A 9,461-nucleotide genomic window follows, 5' to 3' on the forward strand; every position below is an offset into this window, starting at 1 on the left:
CCCCGCCAAGCCGGGAGCCCGATGCGGGACTCGATCCCAGGACCCTGGGATCATGACCTGAGCCGAAGGCAGTCGCTTAACCAACTGAGCCACCCAGGCGCCCCAAGATGCTTTGTTAGAGAAAAGACATAAAACTTATGCTTTAAGTGCTTTAAAATGTTGAGATAAGAATCCTGCTCAATTTGTGTTAACTCACAAAGCACATTGTATGCAGTTCAGAGGCACATCTGGGTCAGAGACTGCATTTATAATGATCGGTTCTTCAATGTTGGTCTTCACTTCTTCCCCAGTGACCTCAGCTCGCAAGTGAACTTAAAAATTGTCTTACATGTTTTAAGTAGATAAGAGTCTGAGCAGATCTTTGTCTTAAGACTGTTCTATCTTGGGTGCCTGGGTGACTCAGTTGGTTAAGCGACTGCCTTCGGCTCAGGTCATGATCCTGGAGTCCCAGGATTGAGTCCCACATCAGGCTCCCTGCTCAGCAGGGAGTCTGCTTCTCCCTCTGACCCTACCTCCTCTTGGGCTCTCTCTCTCAAATAAATAAATAAAGTCTTTAAAAAAAAAAAAGACTGTTGTATCTTTTTCACGGTTACTTCGTGAGGATCAGTTTCCAGAAGATAATGTTAAGTTTGGAGAATAGTTATGATGTCACAGGTGAAATGTTCTGGCCTAAAGGTCCTTTAGGCTATAATTTAAAGACAGTAACCAAAGCAGCATGGAGTCCTCCTAGTTTACCAAGGTCAAGGCATATGAGGTGAGAAACAGAAAGTTCTGGCTGGATGTCACACACAATTAGAAAAGGGAAGTTTACCTGAAGTCTTTGGCCTGGAAGTCAATGGCATCCATGGTGAAGGTTAAGATTATTACCCAGGGTCAACTTCTTGGGCATGCAACTGTGCACTCTCACAGGCCCAGGTTCAGAAGTGCCCCCACGCTTGGTTTCATGCTCTGCAGTCACCATCTTAAAATTATTGCTAATTTCTGAATAAGGATTCTGCATTGTCATTTTGCACTGGGCCCTATTTACAAATTATTTTGCAAATAATTTTACAAATTATTCAGCCAGTCCTGTTGTCACTTTTTCTTCTTTGTATATATGGTGAGGCAGGAAAAAAGAAAAGGAAGAATCAGTTGAAGTCAAAGTGGTTGCTAATAAATTTTGGCTGTGGGACTTCTGGATTTCTTCTATCTCCATCTCTTTGCCCGACTAAGCCATTCAGCACATTTTAAAATTATGCCATCTGATGCCTCAATTCCCATCTGCTCTGATTTCAAATAAGAAGCTGAATAATAGTAAAATATATACCCAGGCCTTTTTTCCTTGCTTTTTGGAAACATCCATTTTAGGGAAAGGAACTATACGGGAGGAATATGCTTTAGCAAGAGGTCCTTGGAGGCAGGTTGGGAAAGAGAAAATAAAAGAAATGAAAGTCACTTTCTAGGAAGAAATGAAAAGAGATCTTTGACACTCCAGAAGATGTAAAAGCAAAAATAAGATGACATTTTCAGAAAATGATCCAGTTCCCCTTCTCCTGGTAGAATCAGCCCAGTTCCATGATACAGAATCATGACAAGGGAACACTGGATTACAAAGCCCACACAGCATCTCAGAAGGTAGTCAAGACTATAGCCTGAACGAATAAGAGGTTTACTTTTTTGTCAACACAGAGAGGAGATAGCTAATTTAGCAAATGCAGTTCTGTTTTTTTCTAAGACTTAGCATTTGCCACATGCAAGGGTGAGCCTAGGAGAGAGAAAGAAGAAGCTAGGAGGGAAGAGGATTCAGAGTATATGTTAATGTAGGGGCCGAAGTCTTCCCCTCTGCCCTTCTAGGTTCTTTGGTGGTCTAATAATTAAACTGATAGAAGGCAGATTAACAGGAGAAAAATAAACAAAAGTGACTTACATGTATCCATGGGAGAGACCCAGAAAAGCTGACTTACTCTCCAAAATGCCTGAAGCCAACACTTTAAATACCAAAAAGCTAAATATGAATAGCTAAAGACAAAAGAAGATGCTGGGGTAGGGAGGGAGTTATGGGGGGGTTAAGAAATAACAAGTATATAGTTGTTGTGCAGAGTTAAGTCCTTGTCTTCTCCATTGATAGAGTTTCCGGAGATTTAGGGTCATCCCCCTCTTTCTCTGTACAGTGAGGGAGACACCCTTTCAAATGGAGATCTCCTTTATACATGTTAATGGCTTTCACAAAAGGGTAACTTTTCTCCTTAGTTTTCTTAGAGCTTCTCTTGTGTTTGCAGTTTCTCAAATAATAATAATAATAGTGATAATAATCAGCCTAATACTTACGCCAGAGAGACATATTTTGAAGTGGCAAATTCTGCTCCCTTACATTGGGTACACATAGAGGGTGGTGAGGGGAGATGGAAGTCACACCTACTGGGGAGGATGGAGAAAGGCAGGAGGATAAATACAGAAGCAAGCGAGGCTCAGTGTCTGGGTGCTGGGAAAGGAATGGCACTTCTGTATCAGCAGGTGATGTGAATGAGTTCCATAGTCTCAGGTGATCCAGGAACTCTCATGACTTCCATTTGCACTAAAGTTTGATATATGCTATATAGTATTTTTTCTTAATTAAACTTCTTAATTAAACTTTATAGCAAAACACTTGTCTTTTATTTCAGATATCCCCAGGAGTGCTGGAAAAGGGAAATGTACCACTAGGAATTATTCCATAAAAGTAATTACCTGAAGGAATTCATGAAACAAGTGTACTGATTCAGGTTTTACACATGCGATTAGTCATATTTGAAAAACCTTAATGCAAACAAAATATTTGTATTCTCTGCAGATGGTATTGGCTCTAAAAAGGAAGTCATTTCCATGTTGAAATGACTGTAGAGCCTACAAAAGTGGAAGAAGCAGCAGACTGGGAATATTGATTCTGCATATAATTCCACTTCTGCTACAACCTAACTATTGGACATTGGCCAGTCATTACCTGTGTGACCTTCATAGGTTGAAAAAGGAAGTGTTTAGAGCAGTGGGATATCAAACCCAGCAACACTGGCATCACTGGGAACTTAGAAATGCAAATTCCCAAGCTCTATCCAAAGACCTACCGAGTCAGAAACTCTGGGGCCTAGCAACCTGTGTTTTAACAAGACTTCCAAGTCATTCTAATACATGCTGAAAATTGAAAACTACTGAATTAGATGAACTCCACCTTTCCTGACAGCTCAAAAATTCTACAGCACTGACTTCAATGTCATCACCATCAATAATATATATCAAGAGCTTACTCTGACCCCACCCTGCCTCAGGCACTTTATGTATAATAATCTAATTATCACAATACTCCAGGAAGTAAACTATTACCACTTGGCCAATGAGCTACAAAAGTGTCTGGTAGTTGTGGTGAAAATCACCACCCAGATACTTCTTCAAGGAAGGACTGTTCCTCCAGCTATCAGCAACTTCAAGGTTCTCCTCAGCTCAGAGAGCCCTTTGTCCAAGGATACATTCTTTCCAGGGAAGCAATGAATAACAAAAGGGTTTTAAGGCCTGACTCTACCCTGGGGCAACTCTGACAGGTATATATGTTCCAGAATTCCCCATGGTTGGTGGAGTCTTTGTCAGGCCTATATCACAGCTCAATTTCTCTCTGTCCAGTCCTGTTTGCTTTCCCTCCCTTTCACATATATTGACTCCTAAATATCCTACACACCAAACTTCTCAGCACCTGCTTTGGAAAAACCCATTTTACAACAGTAGGTGAAGACAAGCTAGAGGCCAGGAATTAGTAAGGCCTGGATTCAAATCCAGATGGTTGGACTCTAAGCCTTAGGCTCTTAAGTATTAATTTGTCACCCACTTGGACTTGTAAATTAGTGGTTCAATCATTTGAACAGGAGACCTTGGAAATAATTTAGTTTTACAAATGAGGAAACTAAGGCTAGATTGCACGTTTGTCCCTGGTTGGTAGTGAGCAAGCACTGACTTGATCTGAGATGTTCCAACTCCCAGTGTTCTTTTTCCTGTTACATCCCACCTTAAGAAGAATATTCACATATTATACCAGTGAGATAAGATTGTTAGGTAAATTGTAACTGTACTGGGGAACATGAGCCACAAAGCCTAGGAGACCTAACAGCTGATAACACAGAAATACCAAGGATAGTAAGAGACAACTATCAACAATTATAAGCCAGTAAAGTGGATAACCTAGAAGATATACATAAGTTGTTAGAAACACACAACCTAGCAAGATTAGATCCTAAAGAAATAGAAGATCTGAAGTGATCAATAATAAGTAATGAGACTGATTCAGTAATCAAAAACCTTCTAACAAAGAAAAGACAGATGGCTTCACTAATGAATTCTACCAAACACTTAAAGAACTAACACTAATCCTTCTCAACCTCTTCCAAAAAATAGAAGAGGAGGACACACTGCCAAACTCATTATTTGAGGCCAACATTACCCTGACACTAAAGCCAGATAAAGATCCCACAAGAAAAAAAAAAAAAACAACAACAACTATGGGTCAATATCACTGATGAATATAGATGTAAAAATCATCAACAAAATATTAGCAAACTCATCCCAACAGCATATTAAAAGGATCATACACCACAGCCAAGTGGGGTTAATCTCTGGGTTGCAAATAAATTAATTAATGTTATTCACCACATAACAAAATGAAGGATAAAAGTCACATAATCATCTTAATTGATGCTGAAAAAGCATTTGACAAAATTCAACACCCTTTTGGGGCACCTGGGTGGCTCAGTCAGTTAAGCATATGACTCTTGATTTTGACTCAGGTCATGATCTCAGGGTTGCAAGATTGAGCCCAATGGCGGGCTCCATGCTGGGCGTGGAGCCTGCTTAAGATTCTCTCTGTCTCTCTGTCAACCTCTACCCCTCCCCCACTCTATCTCCTTTTCTTAAAAAAAAAAAAATTCAACACCTTTTCATGATAAACATTTTTAAACTAGGTACAGAAGGAATTTATATCAACATACAAAGGCCATATATGACTCGTCCACAGCTACCATCAAAAACTGAAATCTTTTTGCCTGAGTTCAGGCTGCTATAACAAATCCTATAGTGGCCTAAACAACAGAAATTTATTTTTCACAGTTCTGGATATGGGAAGTCTAACATCAAGATGCCAATTGATTTGATTCCTGGTAAGGGCCTTCTTCCTGATTTGTAGACAGCTGCCTTCTTGCTATATCTTCACATCAGAGAGAGAGAGAGAGAGATCATCTCTCTCTTCTTATAAGGACACTAATCCCATACATGAGTGTTCTACCCTCATGACCTAATTCTTTCCAAAGGCCCTACTTCCAAATAACATCACACTGGGGATTAGGGTTTCAACATATGAATTTTGGAAAACACAAACACTCAGTCCATAGCACTTTTCCTCTAAGGTCAGGAACAAGACAAGATGCCCATTCTTACCACTTCTATTCAAAACAATTAGGCAAGAAAAAGGAATAAAATGCATCCAAATCAGAAAGGGAGAAGTAAAATTATCTCTGCAGATAACATGACTGTACATGTAGATAACCCTAAAGATTTAAAAAAAAAAAAAAAAAACCTTCTCAGAACTAATAAACAAATTCAGCTAAGTTTCAGGATATAAAATCAACAGACAAAAAAATAGTCTATTCACCAACAACAAACTATCCAAAAAGGAAATTAAGAAAACAATTCCATTACAATAGCATCAAAAAGAATAAAATACTTAGGAATAAACTTAACCAAAGAGATGAAAGATATGTATACTGAAAACTACAAAACACTGATGAAAGAAATTTAAGATACAAATAAATGGAAAGACATTGTGTTTGTGTATTGAAAGACTTAATAATGTTAAAATGTCCATACCACCCAAAGACATCTACAAATTCAAATCTGTATCATGCTCTCTCTCTCTTAAAAATAATCTTTTTTAAAAAAAGAAAATATAGTATATATAATGGAATATTATTCAGTCTTTAAAAAGAAAGAAATCCTTCCATATGTGACATGGGTGAACCTCGAGGACATTTTGATAAACTAAATAAGCCAGTCACAAAAAGACAAACAGGTTATGATTCCACTTATATGAGGTACTTAAAATAGGCAAAATCATAAATCAAAGAGTGGAATAGTGGTGACTAGGGGCTGGAGGGAAGGGAGAAGTGGGAAGTTGTTTTCAATGGGTATACAATTTCAGTTACACTAAATGTATAAGTTCTAGAGATGTGCTATACAACATAGAGCCTACAGTTACCAATACTATATTGTACACTTAAATACTTGGCTAAAAGGGTAGATCTCATGTTATGTGTTCTTACTACCAAAACCAAAACAAAATAAAACAAAGGGGCAGAGGGAACTTTTGGAAGATGATGGTTATATTTATTACCTTGATTGTGGTGGTAGTTTCATGGGTATTTCCGTATGTCAGAACTCATCAAATTGTACACATTAAATATGTGTAGTGTTTTATATACCAATTATACTTTAATACAGCTGTAAAAAAAGAAAAAAAAAAACCTGGAGTGTGATTTCTGGTTACACATGAAACAAAGAAATAAAAATTTTTAAAGCAAGTAACCATCACCAAAAAAGAACTTTCACTGGAAAGAAAGACCTAAAAATGTTATAACCAGGGTAAGTGTTTTAGTGCAATGATGCTCAATATTGGCTGCTCAATGGAATTACTAGAAATTCTCATTTAATTGGTATAGGGCATGATCTGGGCATTGGGATTTTTTTTTAAGCTCCCCAGGTGACTCTAATATTCAGTGAAGACTGAAAACTACTGCTTCAGGGTAAACTCAATTCTCATAACATAGCAAACAGTTCCTTATAGAAGAAAGCACTCCTGTGTGGTAAATTTGGAAGGACACTTAAATACTTCATTTTATGAGGTGAGGTACCTGATAGATTTAATAGCATAGAAGGGATTTGCCCCAACAGTGATGAGATACAAAACAAAAGTGCATTTCTATTGTAAAGTAGTAGGGTGGGGACACAAATTTCACCTACTTCCCTCCCTCTTCCTCTCTCCAAATTTAGCCTTGTATGGATCACAACCATCAAAGCCACTGTTGGCCAGCCCAAGAATGATACAAATACTCTAGGTAGATGACTCTATCCTAATAGTAAAAAAAGATAACTTTATAGAACTTTATACATCACATAGGATTGCAAAGACATTATCACATTTAATCTCAGACCTATCTCCTGGTTTACCCTTCAGGCATATGCCCAAAGTAAGTAACAAACTTATAAATATTTGTGTGCCCAGTATTCATTCAACAGCTTTTATCCAACAAGTATTTATTGAATGTCAGCTATGTACAAAGTACGAGAGGACACTCAATAGGAAAGGATAGAAATATGAATTAAATACTGATCCTTAAAGACGTTTACATTCTTATAGAGAACATAAGACAAATGTGTAACTATGCCACAAAATATGGGATAAACATAGAGAAAATGCAATGAAACTTCAGATTAGAGAAACTACATCTGGATGGACAGATGATAAGTTCAAGCTTGGTGGAAGACAGGAGGAAACAAACCAAAAAGACAGTCGGATGGGGATCAGCTCTCCAAAACCACTCAGTGTGCTGATCATTGTAAAGGAGAAGGATTTGGACATGGGAAGGACAATAAAGAGTAGATAGAATGGGGTGGACCAGGAATTCCTGACATAGGGAATCAACGAGAAGCCATATTTTATTTATTTTTTTTTTAATTTTTCTTATTTATTTGAGAGAGAGAATGAGATAGAGAGAGCATGAGATGGGGGAAGGTCAGAGGGAGAAGCAGACTCCCTGCTGAGCAGGGAGTCCGATGCGGGGCTCGATCCCTGGACTCCAGGATCATGACCTGAGCGGAAGGCAGTCACTTAACCAACTGAGCCACCGAGGCACCCGAGAAGCCATATTTTAGAATAATGTGATATAGGACATGCATGACAGAGAACCATTTTTGCTTGGCGAGGCTAGAGCAAAGAATGTTCAAAAGGGACTAAGAGAAAACAGAGAAAAGTTGTAAGATCAGACCCTGAAGTACAAACATACCTGGCTAAGGAGTCAGGGCATTAAACCATGTCCACATTTTCCAGCAAGGTACTGATATGGCCCGAGCTCTGCTTCAAGAAGTTCATAATAGCAGCAAGAAAGGGAGCCCAAGCAGAAAGTTACCACAAGTATAACGAAGGCCTAACACACAATTAACAATATGCACATTTCTTCTGTCAAGAAACCAGACTGCGTGTTCGCAGCCGCCGCCGCGCGGCCATTGCTCGCCAACGCCAGCACCACCTCTAGCTCGCCGAGCTCGAGCCGAAGGAGAAGGGGGGTCAGTGAGGAGGTTTCTGTACTATGGCTCCTACAAAGCAGACTGCCCACAAATCGACCGGTGAATAAAGCACCGAGGCAGAACTGACTACAAAAGCCGCTCGCAAGAGTGCGCCCTCTACTGGAAGGGTGAAGAAACCTCGTCGTTATAGGCCTGGGACTGCGGCACTCCGTGCAATTAGACGTTATCAGAAGTCCACTGAACTTCTGATCTGCAAACTTCCTTTCCAGCGTCTGGTGCGAGAAATTGCTCAGGACTTCCAAACAGATCTGGGATTCCAGAATACAGCTATTGGTGCTTTGCAGGAGGCAAGCGAGGCCTATCTTGTGGGCTTCTTTGAAGACACCAACCTGTGTGCTATCCATGCCAAATGTGTCACAATTATGCCAAAAGACATCCAGCTAGCGTGCCGCATACGTGGAGAACGTGCTTAAGAATCCACTATGATGGAAAACATTTCATTTCTTAAAAAAAAAAAATTATCTTCTTCCTGTTATTGGTAGTTCTGAACACTAGATATTTTTTTTCCATGGGGTCAAAAGGTACCTAAGTATATGATTGCAAGTGGAAAAATAGGGGACAGAAATCAGGTATTGGCAGGTTTTCCATTGTCATTTGTGTGTGAATTTTTAATATAAACGCAGGAACATATAGCATTAATGCCAGTCAAATTGTTTCAGTGAACACGTTACAGCAGTTCAAATTGAGGGAGACACAAAGAAATGGAAAAATGTTCCATGCTCATGGATTGGAAGAACAAATATTGTGAAAAATGTCAATGCTGCCTAGAGCAATCTACACATTTAATGCAATCCCTATCAAAATACCATCCACTTTTTTCAAAGAAATGGAACAAATAATCCTAAACTTTGTATGGAACCAGAAAAGACCCCAAATAGCCAGAGGAATGTTGAAAAAGAAAAGCAAAGCTGGTGGCATCACAATTCTGGACTTCCAGCTCTATTACAAAGCTGTCATCATCAAGACAGTATGGTCCTGGCACAAAAACAGACACATAGATCAATGGAACAGAATAGAGAGCCCAGAAATGGACCCTCAGCTCTATGGTCAACTCATCTTCCACAAAGCAGGAAAGAATGTCCAATGGAACAAAGACAGTCTCTTCAACA

At 39.2% G+C, this 9,461-nt stretch overlaps 1 pseudogene; it reads left to right on the forward strand.

Moving 5' to 3' along the window:
* The first annotated feature begins 8,244 nt into the window (after nt 1-8,244).
* Nucleotides 8,245-8,981, forward strand: LOC102741426 (histone H3.3A-like; annotated as a pseudogene).
* Nucleotides 8,982-9,461: the final 480 nt, after the last annotated feature.

The sequence above is a fragment of the Leptonychotes weddellii genome, chromosome 2, assembly GCF_054177405.1.
Source record: "Leptonychotes weddellii isolate Sample4059 chromosome 2, ASM5417740v2, whole genome shotgun sequence".
In the NCBI taxonomy this organism is placed as follows: Eukaryota; Metazoa; Chordata; class Mammalia; order Carnivora; family Phocidae; genus Leptonychotes; species Leptonychotes weddellii.